General features: G+C 38.3%; 1 protein-coding gene across 7 annotated transcripts in view; it reads left to right on the plus strand.

The window, feature by feature from the left end:
- The window catches only part of elmo1 (engulfment and cell motility 1 (ced-12 homolog, C. elegans)), an 80,735-nt gene that overhangs the window by 842 nt on the left and 55,448 nt on the right, over positions 1-24,445 (plus strand). For 2 of the 7 annotated variants that reach the window (XM_079484439.1, XM_079484442.1), the window contains exon 1: positions 20,871-21,083. The exons of 4 other annotated variants lie outside the window; for them this stretch is intronic. The gene's annotated coding sequence lies outside the window, so the exon portion shown is untranslated. Of the gene's footprint in view, positions 1-20,868; positions 21,084-24,445 lie in introns of those variants that run through there. One more of the 7 variants, XM_079484444.1, reaches the window with a different exon arrangement.

A 24,445-nucleotide genomic window follows, 5' to 3' on the forward strand; every position in this document is an offset into this window, starting at 1 on the left:
GCTTGCGATGTGCACATTAAAAGCTGTAAAATGAACAAATGCAATACAAAAATGCTCTTTTTTACGCTTCCTTTTTAATGGTAAATGAATTCATCATGCAAAAGTTGATATTGTGCGCGAACTACTGTAAAGTGACGTCACCGACACGCCCAAACTATCCGTTATAGTTGCCGGTTTGTGCGTATTATTGATTTCTGTAGATTTGATCGATTAGTTCGTGCCGCTACTTTCCGCCGACTCAAATTCAATACATCTTAATGGATAACCTCTACTTAGAAAAGCTTTGTACTAAAATTGCGGAACAAATTGCATATGTATGTAGCAGAGTGATGTCCTCCAGGAAGAGGAAAGTTCCTTTGGTTTGCAAACCTCGTCTTTTGCATGCATGCATTTCCTTGTCTCTGTAGTATTTCAGATGCACCAGATAAGGACTAGTCGAGCCCAGATGGGAATTTGCTTTGTAACAGTGACAGTCTGTTTTTTCTTGTAGTTGACTCAGACCTTTGGCTGGAGGCGAGTGTGAGCTCAGTGCCTTGATCCAGTCGGCTGTCTGTGACATCATGATATGTATTGTAGTTGACATGTAAGCATGTCCAGTGCATGTTCGCGGCATATCGTGTTTTTTGGGACTGACATAATTAAGTAGTGACATTAATGTCAAATGCATGCATTTGGTTGTATTCTAAATGCTTTTTATAGAATGCATAGAAACAATGAGCAATGGAATGGACATGTAGTAGTGCACGAGATCTGGAAGCTGGACTAATGTGTCAGAGCACGCTTGACTTGCTTCGGCTATATGAATGCATTGAGAAATACATTTACAGGGTGTTTTTTGTTTTTGGGATTATCCGTTTTCTGATGTATTTTTCTCCTCTGCCGTGGTGTCAGGGGTTTATTGTCGTCTCTGTGTGTATTGGAGTCAGTAACTGAGATCAGATGAGTTCTGAAGTTTACAGGAGTGCAGTGAAAGCGACTCATTTAAATTCCATGCGTGTGCGGCGTGTATATATAAATGACTTTCTCTGGTTCCTCAGTCTCTCACCTCTGAATGCAACCTTGCCAATTTATGATGAGTTCTCGACTGCATGTGATCTCTCTCTCTCTCTCTCTCTCTCTTTCCTGGTTTCCCACCCTTATTTCATTCTCACCACCAGCCCCCTTCTCTCACATCTGAACTCACTCATGAGGGAGAAAACTCTCTCTCCCCATCTGTCCTCTCATGTTTGTGTCGAGCTTTACTGTCTAGCTTACGCTTAAAGAGCCCATTAAAATAGGTGTTTTGTGGCTTTAAGTCGTGTCTGTCTTTGAGGCCATCTTTATGCTAGTGTAGTTCTAAAAGTTGCTTGAAAACAAACTTCTCAAAGCAGAAGCAGATACACGTTCGTTCAGCTGAAGATGTGATAAATATGAATGGTGTCAAACACTATACACATTTTTTGTGTATGGCAATGTTTCTCTTTATTTATGTATTTTTTACATTTAGGCACTTGGCAGACACTTTTGTTTTATCCAAAGCAACTTTCCTAGACATTTTACATAGGTATCTGCAATCCCCTGGGATCAAACCCACAACCTTGCGTTGTTAAATCAATGCTACTGAGCTACAGGAAAGCTTTTTAAGGTGCAGTTTCAATGTTATAATTGTATCTAGTGCAACATGTCTGAAATCTGATATAATATTTAACAACAACCCTTCATCACTTCCTGGCAGGATTCATTTCTTAGTTAAATGAATAATGTTGCAGTGCATGTAATTATTACTTGTGGCATTATGTTAATTACAGATGCCGACAGGTTTAAATGAAGGTGTTAACATCGATTAATAGGCTAAGTGTAGGTGGGCATTAATGAAAATTCTGTCATGCTTTCACAGTTCATTGTTCTACTTTTAATTCGCCCCAGATGATGAATGTCAAAACAGTGCCAAGACCAGGCCATTATGCTCTTTATTCATATTCCATTGAAAGGCATCCGCTTCCCGGTGTTTACACTAAACATGGCTTTACTTTTGTCTGGACTCCCTCTGTAACGGATCTGGTGGTCTGGCAGTCATTTCTGCACAGGTTTGAAGCTTCTCTTGACACCTGTGCCCTCAGTAAACCAGTAATCCTGTGCCGTTGCTTGTATGTGTGGCATCAACATTTGGTTAAACCGACCCTGCTGGTACTGATTTGGCACGTCCTGCTGTTTCAGAGCGGGCACAGGCAGTGTTTGTGCAGCGTGTATAAGCCTCAGGTCAGCGCAGCTGTGCGTCCGCTATCGGTCCAGATGTGCACGCCAGCTGTGCACCTGCCCCCTCGGCTGCAGCGAGAACTTTTTTGGAATGCTTCCACATGTGACTTCCTCTCCCAACTAAATCGAGCAGAATCCCAGTGTTATCACTTCATCTCATAACTTAGCCAAGGCTTATCCCATTAAAGGAGCGTGAGGTCAGGAATGACAATATAAACCTTGTTAAAGCACGTGTTTGGATGAACACAAATCCGGCTTTGATCCTGGATCATGCAGTTTTTTAATGTTTTGCTCTAATGGATCGCATCTTGAGCCACTTTGCCAGGACTTTCTATCGTGGAATTTTCTTGTTCTTGTTGTTCAACGCTCTCGGCTTTGGATTTGCTGTGTTTGCTGTGGTGGTGATTCATTGGCTTTCTGTAAACACATGCAAATCTCTACAAACTTCTGCAGGGGTTTGATTCATCTGAGATCAACGTGAGTCAGAGAGAGAAAGTGCAGGACCTCTCGAAGCTGGTCTGATTGGAGTGTATAGGACATATGGATGAACAGGAAGAGGAAGTGTAAGTGTGAATAGTGTGACGTTAGTAACACTGCGCTGTTGTCATGAATGAGGGTGGGAGTTTTTAAGTCCCTCATGATTCAGTATCATTGCAGAGAGTAAGTAACTAGCAGGTTTTCTGTTGGTATGAACAAGAATAATCAATTTCATACTGCGGCCTAAGTTAATAGGATTTTTGTATCTAATATCTTTACAAGACAGCGACACGATTTTTTGACCGTCCCTGTCTTGAGGAAATACAAAATAAGAATTGTATGATACCCGGAATTGTATACCTGGGTTGAAATGAAAAAGAAAATGTTGGAAAAAATAAGAAAAATACAAACAAAACGCAACAGCAAAAAGGCAGTTAACTTATAAGACACCCTGCAATAAAAAAATATTTTTTTTCAATAAAAAATGTAAATACAGAGTTAATAAGAGAATTAAAAAAATGTAGTTCTTTGCTATTAAATGTTTCTGATGGTTGCTTATAGTGCCGTTCGTGTTGATACCTTGCTTGCATTGCAAGACGCATTACATCTAGGGCTAACTGTGATGTTTTGTCCTGCATATGCTTTTTAGATAATGCTTTATAATGCTTTTTTACATAACGAGCCGGTTTCACAGATAAGGCTTAAAGGTGGAGTGGTTGATTTGGAAAGTGTGCTAACTTTAGCCTGCTAGCACTGAAGTTATATTCCCACCCTCTACGCGATTCTCCGTCCAAAGCCAAGCCTCCTCCAAACACATGGATGTACTTCGTAAAAAAAAAAAGATTTACAAAATAAATCCATTAAATTCTTTTCGATGCACGTACATACCTGTCCAAAGGAAAGAGATCAACCATGGTTTCAGACCCTCCGGTAGTGAGCTGGCTCCTTCGTGTAAAAGCTGAACCGATGTTAATTCGAGTTTTTCCTCTTTCATGATCCAGACGTTTTTTTTCACTGCTTTTTCTAAAACTGACTTTTGTTTTGTAGAGTTTCTTGTTGTCGGTTCCGCAGGAAAGTTTGATCGTTGCTTATTGTCCTCCATTCTCCCTACATTGACACAGTGGACGTGAGCGCGCTGATGACCTATGATGTCTGTGTCCGTGAACGGGGTGCGCAGTGTTATGCAAAATTAGTTTGCTGAAAATGTACACATGACCAGTCACAGCGTTCGGCCAGAACGTTTTGATTGGGCGAACGTTTTTTGGTCCTTCGCCTTTCACAGACGATATATAATTATATGACAAAAGCATTTTCTGGATAGTATCACCTATCCTGCCTTTATAGCTAGTCCAGGACTAAAATGAATGTGTGACCTGAAAAATCTCAAAATATGTCAGTGTCTTTGTTTTGTCTCGAGATGCACACCAGTAATGTATTCTTAGAAAGGCATTTTTATAGAAGCGACATAAATATCTTCAATTCAACTAAGCTGTGTCTGTGAAACCGGGCCAAAAATTGCAATGACCATAAATTCTAGTAAAATTCAGTGTTTTTTTAGAATTATGCATTGCATGGTGAATCGATCCTGCCATCCACAGCTAGGCATGAAAGTGTTAAATTTTCCTTTGTTTCTGTCATCAGTTTTTCTTCTTTGTCTGTCTAGTTCTCTCTCTCTCAGTCTTTCTAGTGAGGCTGTCTGATGCAATTCTAAGAACGTTTGTTTGCATAGGGATAAAACCCCCAGTTTGGCTTCCTGTTGATGAGTGTCATTAGGAATAATTGCGTCTAACCCCAATAGATATGTTTATGTTGGGTGTGCCAGACATGCGCTTTATAAACCTATAATACTGTACATTGCTGTCTTAACCGAAGTCGCTCGATAAGGATTTATTTAAAGGAGACTGATCCATAATTAAGATCTCAATGTTGTTCGTCCTTGATTTTAAAAGCTTTGCAGATAAAGATCTGGTGTTTTGTAATGTGTATTACTGGTCTAGCAATAGTTCTCAATCACTGAATAGTTATGAGATTTTCTGATGAGAGTGTGAAAATGCACCAGTAAAGGGAAGGTGTAATGGATGAAGAATTAATTTGACAATGAATATTTTCAGTGCAGAACGTGATGAACGCCGTCTACACTATAAATACAGACCTGGCCTGTTAACACAAAGAGCAATATTAGCATACGCATCATATTTTTTATGACATTTTAATGGATTTTGATTGGAGGGCAACTTTAAAGTGGTTTTCAGCTGCAACAGTATTGTTCCTCTTTTGTTATTATTATTATCGTGGTGTAGTGACCTCAAATTTAAGAATTGAGAATTTGAAAACACACTGAGGGCCTATTCATTCAAAGAATATATTTTTGTATTACTTTGGAGAGGATTATTTTTTGGAAATATTTTTAAATGAAGCTGTGTATTGCGATAAAGCCTGTAAGGAATCTTCATCATCACTTGCACGTTGTCTGTTGTTTATTTCAGAAAATGTGATTTATTGGATCGACCCAGTTTGTTTGAACTGTTTGGGAGCTTCAGTTTATCAAGAATGTTGTGCAGCTTGGAATTTCTGCTCGTGAATTTACACACAAAGTATGAAGACAAGAAACTGCTACCTGTTTGAATGGTAATATGCAGTGCTGGTGTTCCAACCCGAGCCAAGAGGTAATTGAAAGCTTTTACAGTCAAGGCCTATTCACAACAAGAGCAGCACAACAAAACAAATCAACAAAAAAATATCAACCCACACTGCAAAAAAGTTGAGTCATCGCAGTGCAAATGGTTACACTCACTGTGAATGGCGTTCAGGCAGTGTTTGTTTTTGCAGGAAGTGAGACCCCCCCCCCCATCCGCACCAAATGTTTGTAACACACCCCCATACACCTGGCTTAACTGCATAAAGGTTACATGTATAGACTGTTGTTAAAATGTTTTTATGTAAAAAGATTTTAACAAATAAAAACTATATTAAACCCCAAACTAAAAATGTGTAAGTAAACAAAAGAGTGCTTGATTTATTTAAAATCTCTCATGACTGAAGATAGTGATGTGTGGTTCAGTGAGAAAAGTTATTTAAATCATTTCTGAATTGGTTCAATCCAGTAGTTGTATTTTGTGCAAAACTAGACACGACAGCTCACTTCAATGTTCCGCAGGACTCTCTTAGAGTTTTTGAATGCTGGGATGTTCAGGGTTTCAGCTCATGAATTGTTGTCTAAATGGATTTGGGCTTGTAGAAAAAGTCCAGGGCTCAAAATCTGGGGTCTGAATAGAAGATCTGCACATTTGTTCGAGTTGGCGATGCGAGCTGTTCTGCACAGCCTAAATCTGGATAGACAAATGGCTGTTCTTCTGGGTAGCAGACTGTGAAGATGGACTTTTTTTGAGGTGCTGGAATGTCTCCTGTGAAATCATGGTTGACTTGTGCTATGGTCTCTGGCATGTTGTGCAGGTGGTGTTCTTCACTTCCCTTTTTCTTCTTTCTTTTTTGTTCTGCTTTCTTTCTTCCTTTTCATTAAAAGATCGATATTTGGCGTAGCGCATCGATTCTCGTATCACGCGGAGAAGGACGACGATACATCGCCATAATCGATATATATTGTCACACCTCTAGTATTTAGGCAATGCGCTTTGTAGAGCAGTTTGTCCATTTAGGGCTACTGTAGAAACAACGTGCTGAATTCCATGAAGGGGGACCGGCGGTGCATATAGATAGAAATAGCTCATTCTAAGGTAATAAAAACATAACGCTTCATTGTGCAAGGTCTTTATACACTTCTGAAGACATGGCGATGTATATTATATAGCATCTTTCAATTGATCCTATGTAATAGGGGACCTTTAAGACCGACTGCTTCATTTATGTCTCATGAAGCAGCCAAACGGATCTGAGAACACTGCTTCAAAATGTTACTCTAACTAGTGTCATGAATAGAGTCAGCGCTTCAAAAAAAAGTTGCACATCCGTCCTTTCCGTGCGGAAAGAAAATATCTGAGATCAGAGTCAGGTAAGCAGCTTCCTGTGCTGCCTACTGCGCACCCTCATCTATTTCCTGTTCTAACGGACATATTAAATGTTTTTCCAGAGATGAGTGTTATACTCTTTCCTGTTTGATTTCTCATCGAATCATAATGACATTCAAGAGGGTTATTACTCTCTCCGGGCCCCGAACAGGACGTGGACTCTGCGGAGAGCACATTTTATAGCTGATGTAATGGATTTAATATGGACAATTGTGTTTGAAGTGAATCTTCTGCCTTTTGACAGCATTTAGCAGTCAGACAGAAGAACGGCATTTTCAGATGCATATTTGTTTGTTCATTTTAACTTATGAAAGGATTTGTCCTTTTTTCATTTATTGAAAGCTTTCGTTCACAGACAAAATAAAAGCAAAACAAAATAATAAATAATTTTAACAGTAATGCTTTATTTTGTCCGTTTCAATTTGATATTCACTGAATGCAAAATGTCTCATTTATATTTAGACAATATATTTTGATTATATAGTTGATAAACAGTAAGTTACAATCACTAAAGAAACCGTTCACTAAAAATTATTTAGTTCCATCTCAGATGTATATTAATTTATTCCTTCAGTTCAACAGGTTTTAAATAATGTTTAACACCCACCATGAAAGTTTTCCAAACAACTCCAGTGGGTTGATAAATGTCTTCTATAGTGAAACAATAGCTGACAGCTAGTCACAAGACGTGAGAACCAACATGATTGAAAGTTATCTTTATGTCGCCATAGCTAAATTTATTTGTGAATGTGCTCAAAATATCCCAAAAATTATCGTATGCATGACTTTGATGAGGTGACATTTATGATGAATGCACTTTTTGGAGCTTTAACATTTATAGACAGTTTTAAAGCATAAATGTTAATGCTCATTCACACTTTTGTGGCCAAACCTAACTCCCTGTAGATAATATCCGATAACAAACTAAAGAAATGACAAGGAAATTACATTAGTAAGCAAGTTAAGTATTTGTAGTCAGTATTATTTTGGATTGCAAGTAGAAGAACCGTTAATATTGCGACAAAGTTACAAGACCCATTTAAGAAATTGTTTATTTAATGCAATTATTATACAATAAAATATTAATGTAAATACATAAAATATGAATAGTTATATTAAAAGCCAAATAGCCAGACAGATCAACCAACAGACAGGAATTTATCTTCGAGCCAAGAAACCAATGAAACCGTCTATATATAGACAAATAATGAACCTTATAGGTACCCTAGAGGTACTATGCACTCTTTAGTTGCTTAGGTAAATTTTTATGTAATTTTACAGTCAACTAATCTTTTGACGTGTCTCTTAGCGTGTTGCAGTGCATGCTGGGACCAAGATTGAAATAAATGAGTAGGATTCTCCAATATGACACAACTTACCCTTGTTAGACTAGTTGTGGCATCTTTGAGAGAATATTGTCGTGTGCCCACAAACTTTCATCTGTAGATCTCAACCGTACCTCATACTGTAATATTATATCATACTGATTCAAATAGATTCTCATTTCTAAGGCCCTGTCCACACGGGAAAAGGGATTTTCAAAACCGCAGTTTTTTTTTAATGCGGTTTGGCTGTTGGTCCACATGCAAACGCAGTACTCGGTCACTGAAAACGAACTGTTTTGAAAACTCCTGCCTGGGTGAAGATTTTCAGAAACTAGTTTGTGTTGTCGTGTAGATGGTGAAACAGGAGATTTGGCATATGATGTATCTCCTTTGTTTGACTTCAGATTCCAGGCCTCTGATTGGCCAACACGGCTTTATGGTTAGGGTTATATATCGCCAACTGTTGGTGTGGCATGCTTTTGACAGCGCTTTATAGCATGTTTTTGCCGTTTCATGTGGATCCGTTTCTTTTTTAACGAAGAAGGAAAACCCCTTTTTTATAAAAAGCTAACCTGTGTACGTGTTTTAAAAAATAACCTGTGTACCTGTGGACTAGGCCTAAGTGTCTGTAACTTCTTAAACCCTGCATGCTGGATAAAACATCTCTAGGAGATCCACGTCCAAGTCAAAGTCCACAACCGAGGGATGTCCCGAATGAGGCAAGCGATTACCACGAAGAACAGCCCACAGCAAGTCCCAATGAATGGGTGAGGCCTGGAGATGAAAGCTTGTGTGGGCACACACTCAAAATTAAGGCTGGCATTGCAATGGGTGTTCCCAGTGAAGGCGCTTTGACCGAGGATCCAGAAAACGGACAGTGGAAAGAACTGTGTTTGGTTTAGCCCATGATGATGGGGGAGGGTTGAAGATCGACCAGATACAGCTGGGGGTTAGGGAGGAGCAAGGACAGCTGGCTTTATGTGAGGGTGTGTGGACCACAGTGACTCTTTGTTCCCCTTCCCTGTGCCTGGCACCGGCCGGATCATTTAAGACTACAGCCGTTCATTGGCACATAAGCTTTGGGAGCAGTCTGGCTACTCTGCGGATTGGCTGCACGCTACAGGGAAGATGCTTTGAAGGTTAGAAGGCCGTAGCAGACAATAACGTATGCCAGCTCACCCACGGTGCCTAGTGTTTCCATAGCACACTGCTATTGGGCAAATTACAGTGTGAGGGATAATGATGGTTAGATATTGTAATTCTTGTTATGGGAGGTTAAGCATCGCTACTGAATGATAGTTCTTTAGAAGAGTTGAAGGTCAGGATTGGCTCTGTGTAGGTTACATTGCTTTTGACCCTGAAATACTTTTTATGTAGTTTTCATGGTTTGGAGAGTTTATATATTCAGTTTTTTACCAAAGGTTTGTTTTTCAAGCGTGACTGCCGATAGTCAGGTAAGTGAGCTGTCACATCCATAACCGGCCATTTTCCTCAGAAATGGGCATGTGGAAATAAAAATAAAATAACTTTGTTTTATGAAGAGCCATCCCTCCTTTATTTGTTTGGTATTTTTGCCTTTGGTTTGCACATTTTAATTCACAGAGATCATACAATGTATGTTGTTTCTAAAAAATGATGCATAACGCATGAATAAATATAATTCAGAATATAAATCTTGTGCATACATAGACTCATGTCAGGACTCTATCATCAGTGGTTTAGTCAAATATAAACCAATGATTTCATATATTGGTAATACATTTATATTTTTCCGAAGTTCACAACTTTATCTGAAGTTACTTGCATTGCTGTCAACCTATAATTTTTTCGCAACAGTATGTGTGTTTCCTGGGATTCGAAGCCATGACTTTTGTGTTGCTAGCAAAATGCTCTGCGAATTTAACTACTGGAACCTTTCTCTCATCATTTCTGTTAACTGTGGTAATAACGCGACTTTCCAGCCAAATTGTTGGGTAAGTCTTGCAGTTTTGTGTGGGAGATCATCGTACTTTACTTAAATGGACCACATTTTTGAACCAGTTGCTTGAAGTGGGGCGAGTAAAAATAGTATCAAATCAATCACAGAATATTTCAGGCTCAATTCAGGATAAATTAACCCATCAGGGATTGTGGTGAGTGACATGTTGCTCTATATTTGAAGCGCTGGAGAACTAGAACTGGAGACTTAAAGGGGCGTAACCTCTGACAGCGAGTTTAGTGTATGATTTGCTTTGCCGTCATGTTAAACAATCAAACTGTTGCGAATGCTAACGGATACAATTAAAGGAGCAGTTCACCCCAAATAAAAAAAAGATTTCACTGTTTACGCAACCTTAGGGTTCTGACTGGGGCTGTATTTTACCAACACGGTCAGTTTGTCCACAAGTGAAACGCTACAAATACCAATCATGATCGAAACTGTCATTTTGTTATTAGACTTATATTTGTCACAGTGACAAATACGATGGTGCGGTTGTCACGGCCACGGTCACAGTCCTACTCATCCTCATGTCATTTCAAATCTGTATTATTTTCTTTCTATTTCTAATTCGATTTTCTGAACAACAAAGAGCGTTGGTAACCGAACGACATTGTTCCCCGTGTACTTCTATTGCGTGAACACAAAACCACTGAGACGTTTCTCAAAATATCTTCTTTTGTGTTCTTTGAGAAAGTCATACAGTTGTTGAACGACATGAGGGTGAATAAATGACGGAATGATTATGGTTTGGGAAAAGAAACCTCTAATCCTACGTATTAAACGTAACTCGCGTTGTACTGTTTGTGTTATGGGCAGTTATTGAACTGATTAAATACTTGAAGGAAACTGTTTTCATTACACAAGCTAACAGCCAGTGTAGCGTGAATGGAAAACAAACCTCTGACAGGTAAACTCAATACTGTTCCAAAACATTCCCCACCAAAGCCTTCAAAGGTCTTAAACTGTATCTTCAAGTCTTTGGTTGTCAGTGCAATACAGAATCATAATAGGAAGAGTGGCCCCATTCATGATTCATGTTCACAGTCTGCTACTGAATCTGCCCTAAGCAGTCCAGTATACATTCTTTCCAAACCCTCCATCACAATTATGTCTCCCAGCCCTGGATCCCCCACCTCTCCATTAAAAAACCGACGGATGTCATTTATCTTCAGGTCGCATGAGTGATTATGTAAATTATGATCCCATGTGAAATGGAGCCTTTCTGACTGCTCTATTTATTTTCTGTGTTGTCTGCGACTCCTGTTATCTCTGTCCCGAAATCACAGCTCATCTGCGTTCCTGACGCCAGCCGTTACGCTACGCTGACTGCAAGTGGATGAAAGCTCATATCCTCCTGTAAATGCAAACACTTGAAGCTGAGCGGAGTAATATTGAGCCATTTAGAGCTGCCACTCTCTCTTCGTCTCTGCTATACGAGTCTGAGCTCAGACTGGTGGAAATGGCAGGATTGCTGTGACCAAACAGGTGTCATATAGACATTGTGGTTACGTTAAAGTTGATGTTTGTTGTTTTTGTTTGTTATATGTTTTTCCTCTCTAGTATATGACGCAAGTGAATGGGATTCATTGGTGGGCTAATTTTCACAGAAAATGTAAACACTGTGAGGCTATAAAAACGGTTCTGTTTGTTTGAACATTGTGACCAGCCAGACGTTACAACGCCGGCCCGACCAAAAGTATGTGTTATGTGTGGAATTATCTTTTGTCTGCCCTACATGAATATACTAGTATTGAGATGGAATTCAATAATGTTTTGCAGCTGACATTTTTCCCTTATTCAAATCGTTTACATTTTTGACCAGGTTTTCACAACACTAATAGCACAGATGTCTACATTTGTTGGTTTAAATAGCCCTGTGAGGTCTCTCTTAAAGTTTTTAAAAGGTTTGTTTTATTTAAGTGCCATTATCACATCTGCAACGGTACATATTCCTCATAAATAGCAGATGATAATTCAAATATAATAACTTTTTTTTGTGGTCTAAAAAGAGCCACCCCTTCTCCATTTGTTGGGTATTATTGCCTCTGTAGGATTTCTGTGTATTAAAACACACAAACCAAAGTCTGTCATCTTTCAGAACCTGTGTCCTATTTGTTACATCCGTAGATGTGACAAATCTATGTTTGGACTCTATTTACAGGGATTTGTTATAGTAGTTCAATATATTGGGAACAAAAACATTCTCAGAGAGTTTCTATTTCAACTTTTTGCACGTAGAACTGGTGCTACTGAGGTTTAAAGTAACACAGGCCAAACAGTTGTATTACAAGTATAAAACATCTGTTATATTAGAAAAAAATATATACATGTAAAAACGTTTGGGTTATCAGGCCATATAGTTAAGTCTTTCCCAAATTCTGTGCTCTCCATTCTTTTTCTATACAATCATTATATTTGTCCACAAACTATGATAAACTGCAGTTAAATTCCTCCTTTTGCAGATACAATATTGTTTTTGAACCTTGCTATGGTAAATACTAGTTCGTAAATAAGAGTAAGTATACTCTAGTGTTTATGTAGCTTATCAGTTTACTACTAAAATACTACAATTTACCATAGTAAATGTTATAAAATAATACAGTTTTCAATCTGGATGTTCAAGTTAACCAAACTTTTATTTTGACAGGTCGTCGCAAAAAGAGTGTGGTTGACGATAGCTTTTTTCAAACAGTGAAATGCTTATGAAATTAACTTTCGTATCCTCAAACAGAGACGCAGACAAATGCAGGGACGTGTGTGTAGTAATACATTAAACTGTGCAGCTCATTCACGCAAAACGAGCAGAAGCCAGATCGCACCTCCTTTATTCCTTATTGGAATTGCCCAATTAGTTTAGTGTTTTGCCCATTTTGTACCATATACCTATAACCATGGCATAGCCTATATTGTAAAATCATATATTGTTACCATGAAGGAAACCTTTCGTTTGACCAAAGGCAGACTGGTGATACTAGTGTCCCAGCCAGAACTTTTACACTTTACTGCATACACCCTCTCTATGCACTTGCCTCATTTTACATCGTTTCGTTTTGTTTGCAAAGTCTTTCGCTCTAGTTGGTCTGCAGTGCTCCGGACAAACACAATGAGCCTTTACAATCGGTTGTATTGCTTAGTTCCACATGTATGAATGAAGTTCATGTTGAAACCTGTATTATTTATCCATCTTTTCTCTCAATGGATTGGTCCTCGGCTGTTACTCTCATTGTGTACACGTGAGCTCAAGCCTTTGATGACGATCAAATCATTCCTAAAGCTTAACCAAACCGCAGAGCATCTGTGTGTTTGTCTGGCATTGAGATGCACTTTACATCAATCATGTTTCTGACTAATTTTATGGGTGTGATCTTGGGAAGCGGCTAGTATGACAATGGACTTTAGCAGACGGAAATAGAGTCTTCCTAGCACCCTAACAAACAAATAGAAACTTGATGATAGTGGATCTATCTATTTTAATTTATGAAACCCATTCTTTCACTTCCTTTTTATTTGGAAGTATATCATAAATAAGTATTTTGTTTTACTTCCACAATTCCGCTGCGAATAAAGAAGCAGATTTAATCTCAGCTGTTGTGTCGTGTTAGTTGTCTCTTCTGGCAGAGGTTCAGATGCACAGCAGATGCAGAGATGTGCTTTGTTTCCAGACTAATTACTAAAGACTGCTGGATTTAATGTTCATTTACGTATATCATGCTGTTATTTTATTGTTTATGGGGACCGTACTGTGCTGATAGAGTGATGGCATTACCACTGCACTTCTGGGTTTGGGAAATTATCAAAATATCGTTGTGTGCATATCGCAAAGGTTTGCAATGCAATACAATTTCTGAATTATTTGAATACTTGGAAAGGTTTGTATAGATCCAAGTCACAAGATACACAAGAACCAATGGTATCTCACATATACAGCTGACGTTTCACAATAGCACAATATATCATAGCGCAATATGTCATTTTATAATGACGATAGACAAAAGTTTCTCCTGATGGAGACAGGTTAAAAATAAATACCGTAACCTTTGATTTGACTGTTTCATCAACAAATCCAAATCTAGCAATTGTTTTCTTCTTCAATTTAAAAGTTTTAGTTGTCCTAACCGTTACATGGTCTACTATACATTATCAAACAAACCTCCAGTTAAGAATTGCTCCGAGATGCATCCAAAAATGTGTCAGAAAAACCACTTTTTTGTGAGTGAAACATGAGTTACTCTGGTTACCTAATACACACTTATTTTTCACTGAAGAGCGAGTTTCATAACATGATTTTTTTTGTATAATTCTGTACTTTTTATAGCGCTCACTATTTCTGAAAGAAGAGTTTATGTCTTTTTTGTCCTGAACAATGTGCCCACTCCATCCCACTCTATGGTAAGTGTTCCTGAGGGCAGCGTAGCCCCTGCATTTAATATTCACAGAATCCAATTGCTTGTAATAGTCGAAAACTGCTACTGCTAAATAAAGGTTTTCCATCCCTAGAGAGATCCACACCTCTCCCATCTCCTCGGGCTCGGCCTGTGTTTGTGTAAAAGACCATACAATTGTGAATGGTTCCCATGGTCTTCTAAACAAGTCCTATCCATCAGAATATGTGTCAAACAGTCTAAGACCGCTATTGTGTAGGTCAGATGCGCATTTTCAGAATGGCTTGGCTAATCTTCCTATTTCTAAATCGTTCATGAAACATGTTCAGTGATTGTATTCGATCATTTAATCCCTACCAATGAAAGATCGGTTTCATTTGATTTTTGTGCAAGTTTGGCGTGTGGGTGGTTGGTGGGCGTGCTTTGTTTATGCAATGTTTACAGGGTTTCGCAAGTTTAGACAACAATTGGGGGGAAATTTAGCATGGAAAAAAATAACATCAGCGAACAACAGATATTAAAGATTTTAAGTAACTATATAGATGTTCTCTCTCTGCTACTTTTTTTTTTTTTTACAATTTTTAGTACTTTGTAAAAGTAGTAATTAAAACAATATTAATATTTAAATACATATAATGTCTCTACTAGCGGTGCATCCATTCAACATTTTCCAACAGATACCGGTAGCCGATTATACAAAGTGATATCTGATGAAACCGATAGTTTGGTGGCTTTATTAACTTGCATTAACTAATTTCTAAAGGAACTTTTTGAATGATATTAATACATATAACCGCTTATAATATTAGACATCAAATTGGTGATGTTTCTAAATATTTGACATGCGCGAAAATGTATTTGATTGACAGGATATCGCTGATAGAAAAAACGCTTTTATCAACCAATACCGATTATTGGCCGATTTATCTGTGCATCTGTAGTCTGTACTGCTAAAATGTGTTCTTATGTGCTTAGCAGAAATGCGAAACTTATTTTTATAAAATAAATGGTCGCTATTGTCTCCACATCTTGTGATTCATTTTTATGTTTTTTGTATATTTTAATTTCTCTCTCACTCTCTCTCTATGTCCATTACTCATCACTTTGGTTCCAAAGGTTAAGATCTTGTGGGGATGTTTGAAAGATGACGTGAATTTTCCTCATCCGTCTCATTACTATAAGGTTAATTTAGCCAGATGAACCAGTGCAGTGGGTTGATTTAAAAGCTCTTAAATGTTCCAGGTCAGTTTGTAGGATGTGGTGTAGTGGGTTTTGGGGGCTGGTCAACATATTTCGTGCTTGTGTGCATTGGCACACGTGCACAGACCGAGTTACCAGGAATGGTTGAGGATGTTTGCTCTTCAGCCAAACCTTGAAGTCACTTTATTCTACAAAATAATCATATTTCTGTGTTTCCTAAAATAAAGATTGGTTTGTGCCAATTCTGTCTGTGTTTTTGCAGTGCAGGTGGGTTTTAGAAAGGAAATTTCTGTTTGTGGGTCTAATGTTTGCTTCTTTTCTGTAAGTAAACGTGGAAGCATTTTCTCATCTGAAGGGCTTTTCACACTGTCCTTAGTCAGAACCTCATTTCATTTTCATGTGTTTCTCAGAAACGTTAAAATGCTTTAATCTCTAAGGAAAACTAAAAATAGCATTGATGGCAAACTTGATTTAGCTTTTTCAGGTAAACTGAACACATACAGTCTTTCTTCTTAACATTGTCTGCTTGTAGTTGTTGTAGTGGGCTGATTCTGAGCCATTTACAGTGTTTCATGCTGGGTTAAGGAGCTTGTATGCAGAAGTTCATGACTAACACCTCCATCTCTTGTCCTGTGTCAGCAAAGCCCTTTGTACTTAACAGTCAAATCTTCAGTTTAATCTCAGTCCTGAAAACAAGCCACTTTCCCTGCTGATGAAATGTCACCATGACCAAAGTCTCGCCTGACACTGCATTCAATTGTTATTAAATTATTCATTTTTTCAATGAAAACTGCTTTTTTGAGATCTTTCCTGGAATATTGAAACCGAGAGAAGTTATTTAATTCCCTCTTCACAGAATAATGGGCCAGTGAGCGATTTCATTTGACATCATTATTGGAATTGCACAAATTTCTTTGAAAAGGTGTTCCTGGGTTAAGCAGAGGGACAAAAACATTGAGGGATAGTTCACCCAAAGTGAAAATTCTGTGATCACTTATTCACCCTCATGTCGATCAACACCTGATTATGACTCTTTCTTCCTGTGACACATATTTCGAGAAATGAGAACCGTTTATTTTTCATTCAATGGAAGTCGGTTACCAACATTCTTCAGAATGTCGTCTTCTGTGCTCTGCCTTAGAAAGCAAGTCATACAGGTTTGAAAGGGGTGTAACTTGTCGAAGGTGAGTAAATGACGACAGAATTTTCATTTTTGGGTGAACTGTCGCTTTAACTCCAGTTTTGATATAATCTTGCAACAGTTTACATCTGTCACAGTCCTCTTTAAGTATCTCTCTTCACTTTTAGTTGATTAAATGTAGATTAAAAACGATTACCAAAAAGTGTTTAAATGCACGTTGAAGCACTTTCCCCATCTGTTATGCTGCTTTGAAATGCCACAGTGTGAATCTGCCTTACATCTCTCACTGGGATGGAATCGAAAAGGTAATTTTGCAAAGGGAAACTTCATACCCGCACAAGATATCACAACAGCGTGAAATCACCCAAAAAATGTTAGGGATGCACCGAAATGAACATTCTTGGCCAAAGCCAAATACAAATGAAACACCGAAGGCCGAATACCGAACATGGCTTTTCAAATTTCTTCTATTTATTTAGACAATTCTTTCACTATTGCATGAACTGAATGGTCAAAATGTGCTTTTTATATTGTGTCTTGCTTTTCAATTGAATACAAAATTACTTAAAATAAAATTGAGCAAAACAACCAGGCTAAATTAAACCGAAAATGTGAGCCCTCTCCCTTCTGTAATAGCCTATAGGCCTATAACTGACTGCTGAAAGAGTGTAATGTACGCTGAAAGCCTTCAACAAAACACTTCATTAAAAAGTGTCATTCAACATTATAAGCTAAAAATATGAAAACATTCATTGTTATTGACTAAATAAAACCAATTAATTAATAATTTAAGGGGAAAAAAACATGCAAGTAATTCTGACTGAAAACCATTTCAGTTCACGTCTCTCCTCCAAAGTCCGCCCACAAAAGCTGACTGTCACAGTTCTCTTCGAATCACATGTGATCTTCGGTCAAATACGTTCGGTTGCCGAAAATTCGGTGCATCCCTAAAAAATGTGTTTAAATGAATCCATTCCAGACCGAGTGTTGCCTGTCTGCTTTTGGCAAAACTGACTCCCAAAGCTGGTACGGGTGACTTAATCAGGCTTGTCAGAGGCGGTGCTTCTAGGGAGGGGGTGTAGAGAGCGAACACTACAATGAGGCTAATTGGGACACACATACATCTCCACAGAGACAGATGGCATCCTGAGTATCGAGACGAGAACATCGCTTTTAGGTCAGCTATGTGATTCTCTAGTTAGGGGACTTGAGGTGCGAGTTGAAAAGATTGGTTTGCGTTTTTGGACCCAAATTCTGTCATTGTTTACTTATCCTGTTGTCAATTTTAACCTGTGTGATTTTCTTTCTTCTGCAAAATACATAAGAACATATTTTAAATATGTTGGTAACCGAAAACCACTGGGCCCCATTGACTTCTTTTGCATGGACACGAAACCAATTCACGTCCATGGGGACCACCGCTTTTATTAATGTAATATTATTCTTTTGTTTTAATCTCTATGGAGTCGTTCCTACTATGGATTGGGGCTTTTTTCAGGTGAACTTTAAATATATAATTACATCCTGTAAAATATTAATTTAACATTTGATTTCAGTTGTAAATATTCTGTTGGTTGTATTTTGTTCAAATTTTGTAAAATCATTGCTTACATCTTCCAAAGTGGTCTATATGTTTATCACAATGTACTCCCGGTTTTTATAGTAGACATGCTCATTATCTGTAAAAATGTGTCATCTCTTTTTAGCTTGTCACAAAGACCTTGACCACTTTTACCAGTCGGTACACGCATAGTTGGTTCGTTGTACCTAACCACACATAAACCAGGCCAAACCCGTCATTTTGCTAATGTTTATTCATAGCTCAAAGAAGGAAGCTCCTCATGTCTGGAACCCAAACAGCTGTGAGATCGGGGCCGGTCACCCACAGTGGGTGGAACCAACATATGCTTCCTCGTATTCACCGGCATGAGACAATCTACCCATCATCTTCTTCAGCCTTTAATGGCCAAAGGGTTATAAGAACCTCTTGAGTTTGCCACCCAGTGCTCAAACCCAGGCGCTCTTGTATCAGACACGAGGGTGCACGCTCCTCTAAATATTGTGAGAGGATATGGGAAATGAGAGTAGCCGGCCTGTGGTGTAATCAGCAGCTCTTGTGCTTGTTCCCTTTTTCATTCTCTTCTTTCAAATGTGCCCTATGGTTGCCACAATTAGCGCTCTGATCATTAGAGCTGTTTGTGTGCTATAGCCATGTACAGCTAGCCACAATCTGAGCATGTTATGTTTCCACTTGATGGGTTGTTTGTGAATTTTGTTACCATGGCGTTGTGTTGATGTCAGTCTCTTGTCAGGTTTGTTTACGTGGGCCGCGTGTATGGCGGGGGGGGGGGGGGGTGATTTCCATCAGAGTCAGGTATTATCTTTAAAGACAAAGAAAGTCACACATTTCACATTATTCACGTTTTTCGTGCTCTTCAAAATGTGTTCACGCCTCCCATAATTCTTATTCTTCACTCTCACAGACTTAAAACAAAGGTTTACTTTGACAGCGTGCTTGAATCAGCAGTTTTAAAGGAGAAGTCCACCCGAAAAAGAACATCTACTTGCCTCGTCGTCCCGGATGTATATGACTTTCTTTTCTTCAGTTAAACACAAAAGAATAATTTTATAGACACTTCAGAAGACATAACTAATGCTTAATCCAATCCTGAATCCTGTTACAGTTTTTACAAAAGTTATAACCAAAAATATTTCGAACCAAATCAAGATATTAAATGAATATGTTTAAGATTTAATGACGTGGAAGATTAAAACATACATAAAATGAAACCGAAAGTGCAGCTGAAGCAGTGTTTACATCTTACGAAGTGGTCTATATTGCGTGTGCATCCGATGAAGTCGTCTTTAGGTTAATAAATTACTTTGAAAAATCGAAGAGAAAACGAGTTAATATGCGATGTTGATATTGCAAAATGTAAACAAACTGAGCAATACTTTTAAATATGGTGGCATGTCAGTACCATCAGATCTCATTGGTTGTTCACGGTTTATTTTTTTGTTTCTCAGCCAATGTTAACAGGTCTAGTGGACCTACCGCATTACGTTTTTAATCAATACAGCCATAATATGCATGTTAAAGTACTTTAGAGATGTTTACTTTAGAACCCTTGAAATACGGAGTTACAAAACTGCCATAGACCTCCATAGTAAGAATGGAATGCGGAAGTAACTTCATCATGGAGCGACTAATAATTCCAGACATATTTTATATTCATAGATCGATCTTATATTCATATAACTCCCCAGACAAAATGCTGCTATAAATGTAGTCAACGTAGTTATCAGTGTACACAATGGGCTATATATTCATGCAAATACTGTATACATTCTGTTGTCTGTGCCGCGAAAATCCATTCAAATAGGTTGATAGCACAGATTTGTTTGGAACTATTGAGCGTTGCATGAACCACGTGACAACACTGCAGCAAGATCGAGTGTCATAACTCTGTATTTCAACAGCTCTGGTTTACCTTATCCGAATGACATACAACATTTACAGCATATATGGGTAATCTAATCTTTGTCATTTACCTCTGTAGAATTACATTTAAGTTAAATAGTGGTATTTGTTTTAGTTAAACTTTGAAAAAAAACATAATATGAGTGAAAAAGAATCATTTTGAATAAACAAAAAGGTTGAAGAAAAACATATGCAACTTTTTTAATAAGGTCCTCCCACAGACCCAAACTCCACACTTCATGTTAATGGGAGATGTAGGTGCATGTAGAATGCATCCACTGTCACTTTATCAGTTAAGTATTCTTGTTTTTAACTTTTGCCTTCTTCCGTCGGACAGAATCTCCCGAAAGACTACAGCATTTGAGCTCGACTTATGTTAAGACACAACGTGCCAGCGTATGCTGTGTGCTTCCCAGTTCTCCGGTAAATAAAACCTATAAAATCAGCACTTGATCGCAATCATAAAGCTTGAACGGTGTGTCGTCTCACTTCCTGTTATTGTTGAACACCGTTAAGTCGAGCTAGAAGCCGGTGTGCCCATTTCCTCCTCACGACTTCCGTTGCGTCCCGTCTTTGAAATTTACCGCCTTTTCGCTTAACTGTGGCCGGCCTGTTTCCTCTTCTCTGACGAACGCCTACTTCCTCCTCTCTCACCACTCTTTCTCTCTATCTCTCTTTCTTGGTTTGGTGAAGCCGTGCGAATACTGCTTTAGTTTTGATTTCAAACTCTTGTTAATGACGTGTGTCTGAGAAGACATCGTCTGCTGAAGAGTATTCCTCTTGCAAGGAGGGAACTTGAGCTTGCTCGAAAATCGGCTGGTCGTGGAGGTTTCCGGGTAAGCCTTTATTTTTTTTATTGCGGATCAGCCCGGGTCACGGAGAGCTTCAAGGTGTGGCTTTGGGTGCTGGGTTGTCCCTAATATACTACAATCGATTTACCTGTTAACATGGCTCCCGTTTTCAAGGAAACAAACCTGTTTAAATCTGCTGTTTGGTTGGTTTCCTGCATTGTGATGTCTAGACTAGACATGCTTCTCATTGGCCTACATGTTTGTGTGAACATGTTTTTCTAGAGAATGTTTGTACTGTCCTTGAAACCTAAAATTCTACCCCTGCAGAAAGCCAGTTTTAAATGGTGTAAAAAGGGTGAGATGTAAATGCGAGGGGCTGGAGATGTTTAAATTGCTGCTTTGCTGGGCGAGTGACTTGACAGGATATCCTGCTTGAGAAACAGAGGGCTTGTTTTAGGCTGTGGCCTAAACTGAAGAGAATTTCTTTCAAAAGAAATGTATACTATTCTTTGTACATCCTTTGCTTTATTTCTTTGTAACAAATCTCTGTCATGGCCAGGTAGTTGGTTTGAATTCTTGCTACACAATATCTGTTTTATCTTAAAACGTCATTTTTTGCTGATGTGTATCTTTCTATGTTGGTCAAACAACGTTCATGCTAAACTAGCATGGCACTACCATATTTTTTCTGATTGTACCATTATGTGCCATTTTAATAACATGGTCCATGAATATTGTAATGAGTCTGTACTGTGTTATGTACCGTAAGTATCATGGGTGTTAAAATAGTTTTTGCTTTTATTTGCGGTAAAACCATAGTAACCACATTTACCATGATATCACAATAGTAACCTTAGTTTAACCATGGTATTTGTAGCAAAACTATGGTATACAAATGACATCAATTAAATCATGGTTATTTGTGAGTTTACTATAATAACCATGACTTTACTAGAGTAAACCCAAAGTTGTTTGTAGAATTTCCAACTTTGCAAGAACAGTCTGACGCTTCTCACTCACAGCCTGTAAGTACGTTTTATTATTAAAGAATTTGCAACTGACTATTCAAACGCAAGTCTTTTTTTGGTCAGGCCTACGATAACAAATGCAGAAATGGTTTTATATTTACGAGGCTGAATCCATCAGGAGCTTTAGGGCTGTTCTCCCTTCCAGTGTGATGCTACACGAAAAGAATCAATATAAGTCTTCAAATTCATCAACTATGTGCCTGCTGGATGCAACAAATGCCTCGATTATAATGTGTTTTATACTGATTTCTTAAACCTCATTGTTTTACAACATTTACATGTTTTACGCTCTGCTGGCAAAGTGGATTAATCTGCTTTGTCATATGCATTTTCTGGATTACATTATTGCCTGAACTCACGTTACATTTTACATTATCAGCTGTCAATATGCTTTGACGGCTGATGTTCCGAATAAGTGCGTTATATTTCCGCCACATGCTTGATGTATTCGGCCAATCACAACACACTGGGTAGCTGGCACACGGTGCTTTTCACAACGATGAGTTTCAGAAAGGCGGGGCATAGAGGAGCAAGAGTAATGCACGGTATGTGAAAACATGTGTATTTTTAAACCCCAGACTGTTTTACACCAAATATATACAAAAATGTTCGTTTTAGCCATCCAATATATGACCCCTTTAAACTTTTAATGCATTTTTAAAAGCATGATCGTAAAAAAGGTGAGTGAATTGTCACATCCATAACGGTCCATGTTCCTAATAAAAAAAATAACTATTTTGTGGTCTATAAAGAGCCATCCCTTCTCCATTTGTTGGGTATTTTTGCTTCTGGCATTTTAATTCACTGAAAGAAAAACTATGTCCTGTTGTTGTCACATCCATAATGCATGTATATTTTCCTCTTTTAAAAAGAAAACTTGTGCCTAGACTAATATTTTTCTGCTGTCGGTTTAGTAATCAGAGATTTAGTCAAATATACACAGATGATTCAATTTATTGGTAATAAATACCGTTTATTTCAAGTTAAGACTGAAAATGTCACATCCATAACGCTAGAATCGCTTACATACAAGAAAACAAATTCTTCTAAGCTGCTTTTCTGCAAATGTTGCCATTTTGGCTTGTAGGCATACAGACATACAGGTCAGACCTTCAGGGATGAAATGTGAGCTGCCTGACATCAGTGTGTTTATCTACGTAAGAGATAGAATGTATGTTATAATAACTCGGTAGCGGTCTCATCTTAGTTTCTCAGCACAAATAAAGCTCACTGCCCTCACAGCGCTGGCCCTCTGTGCTCTGAGCCCTTTGTAGACGTGTCAGATGAATCACTGTAGGGCTCTTTTGAAACCTATACAGGACATAATGAAACATAGAGTGAGTGTGAGTTTCTGAGCGTTCGAAGACTTTCTTCTCTGGGTTGTTGTCGCAGGGGACAGACTGCAGCTGTTTGGTGTGGTGGTGTTGTGTTCTGTCCGGGAGTGAAGTATTTAAACTGCACTGCGGCTGTCACGGTTATTATATGCTGCATCATCCATCCACACTGTAGCACATCTAGTGTAGACAATCTAGGTTTATTTAGGCTTACGCTTACCTAAATTATGTGTAAGTGGAAGTCTTTTTATTTTAACTTTAAGGGCAAAGTCACACTTTATTTGATTTAGGTATTGAATAAGCTCATGACCCTGAGTATTAAACAATAACGTAGTTGACATGATACAGAATTTGCCGTATACTTAAATGAAACCCATTCTGAAATGAGAAAAACGTGCAGAAAGGGACTTTACTTCGTCCTTCGGGAACTGATGATTGGATCATTGGAAGTTAGATGCCTGTCTATAGGGCTCAATATTTTTGGGCAGGTAAAATGTTGAATGGGTCGTGAAACTTGGTCGCATTTAAGTTTAACCAAGTAACGGTTCTTGTACTGGCAACCCAAGATTGACTGGCTAGCTAGACAAATTGCTATCTTATGTCATTCACTTGTTATTTCTTTTACTTGTTATCAGAAATAATCTACAGGGACTCTATTGAATGTGTATCGGAAATTAAGTTTGGGCCACAAAAGGGCGCATGGACAGGAACGTTTCTTTATGTTATTGCTTCGAAACCGTCTATAGTCCCACACCGAGACATACATCATGCAGAAATGTAGTTTGGTTGATGTCATGTTTTTTAATAAGTAATCACCAATACTAATAAGTCATATGCTGCAACATTCTATCAAAAATAAGGGTAGTCAGTTTTTCACTTTGTCATCTATATGGCAACACCCTAGCATCATATGTGCAAGTGCTACTCAAATTGTTTTTCAGAAGCAAGGTTATACTAGTTTGCAGTCTTCAACAATAAAGTTTAGTGTTTTCTGACTTTACATTACGGTAGGTTTGGAAGCTGATGGCAGATTTGGCCGCTGACC

The sequence above is a fragment of the Barbatula barbatula genome (assembly GCF_947034865.1).
Source record: "Barbatula barbatula genome assembly, chromosome: 21".
NCBI lineage: Eukaryota > Metazoa > Chordata > Actinopteri > Cypriniformes > Nemacheilidae > Barbatula > Barbatula barbatula.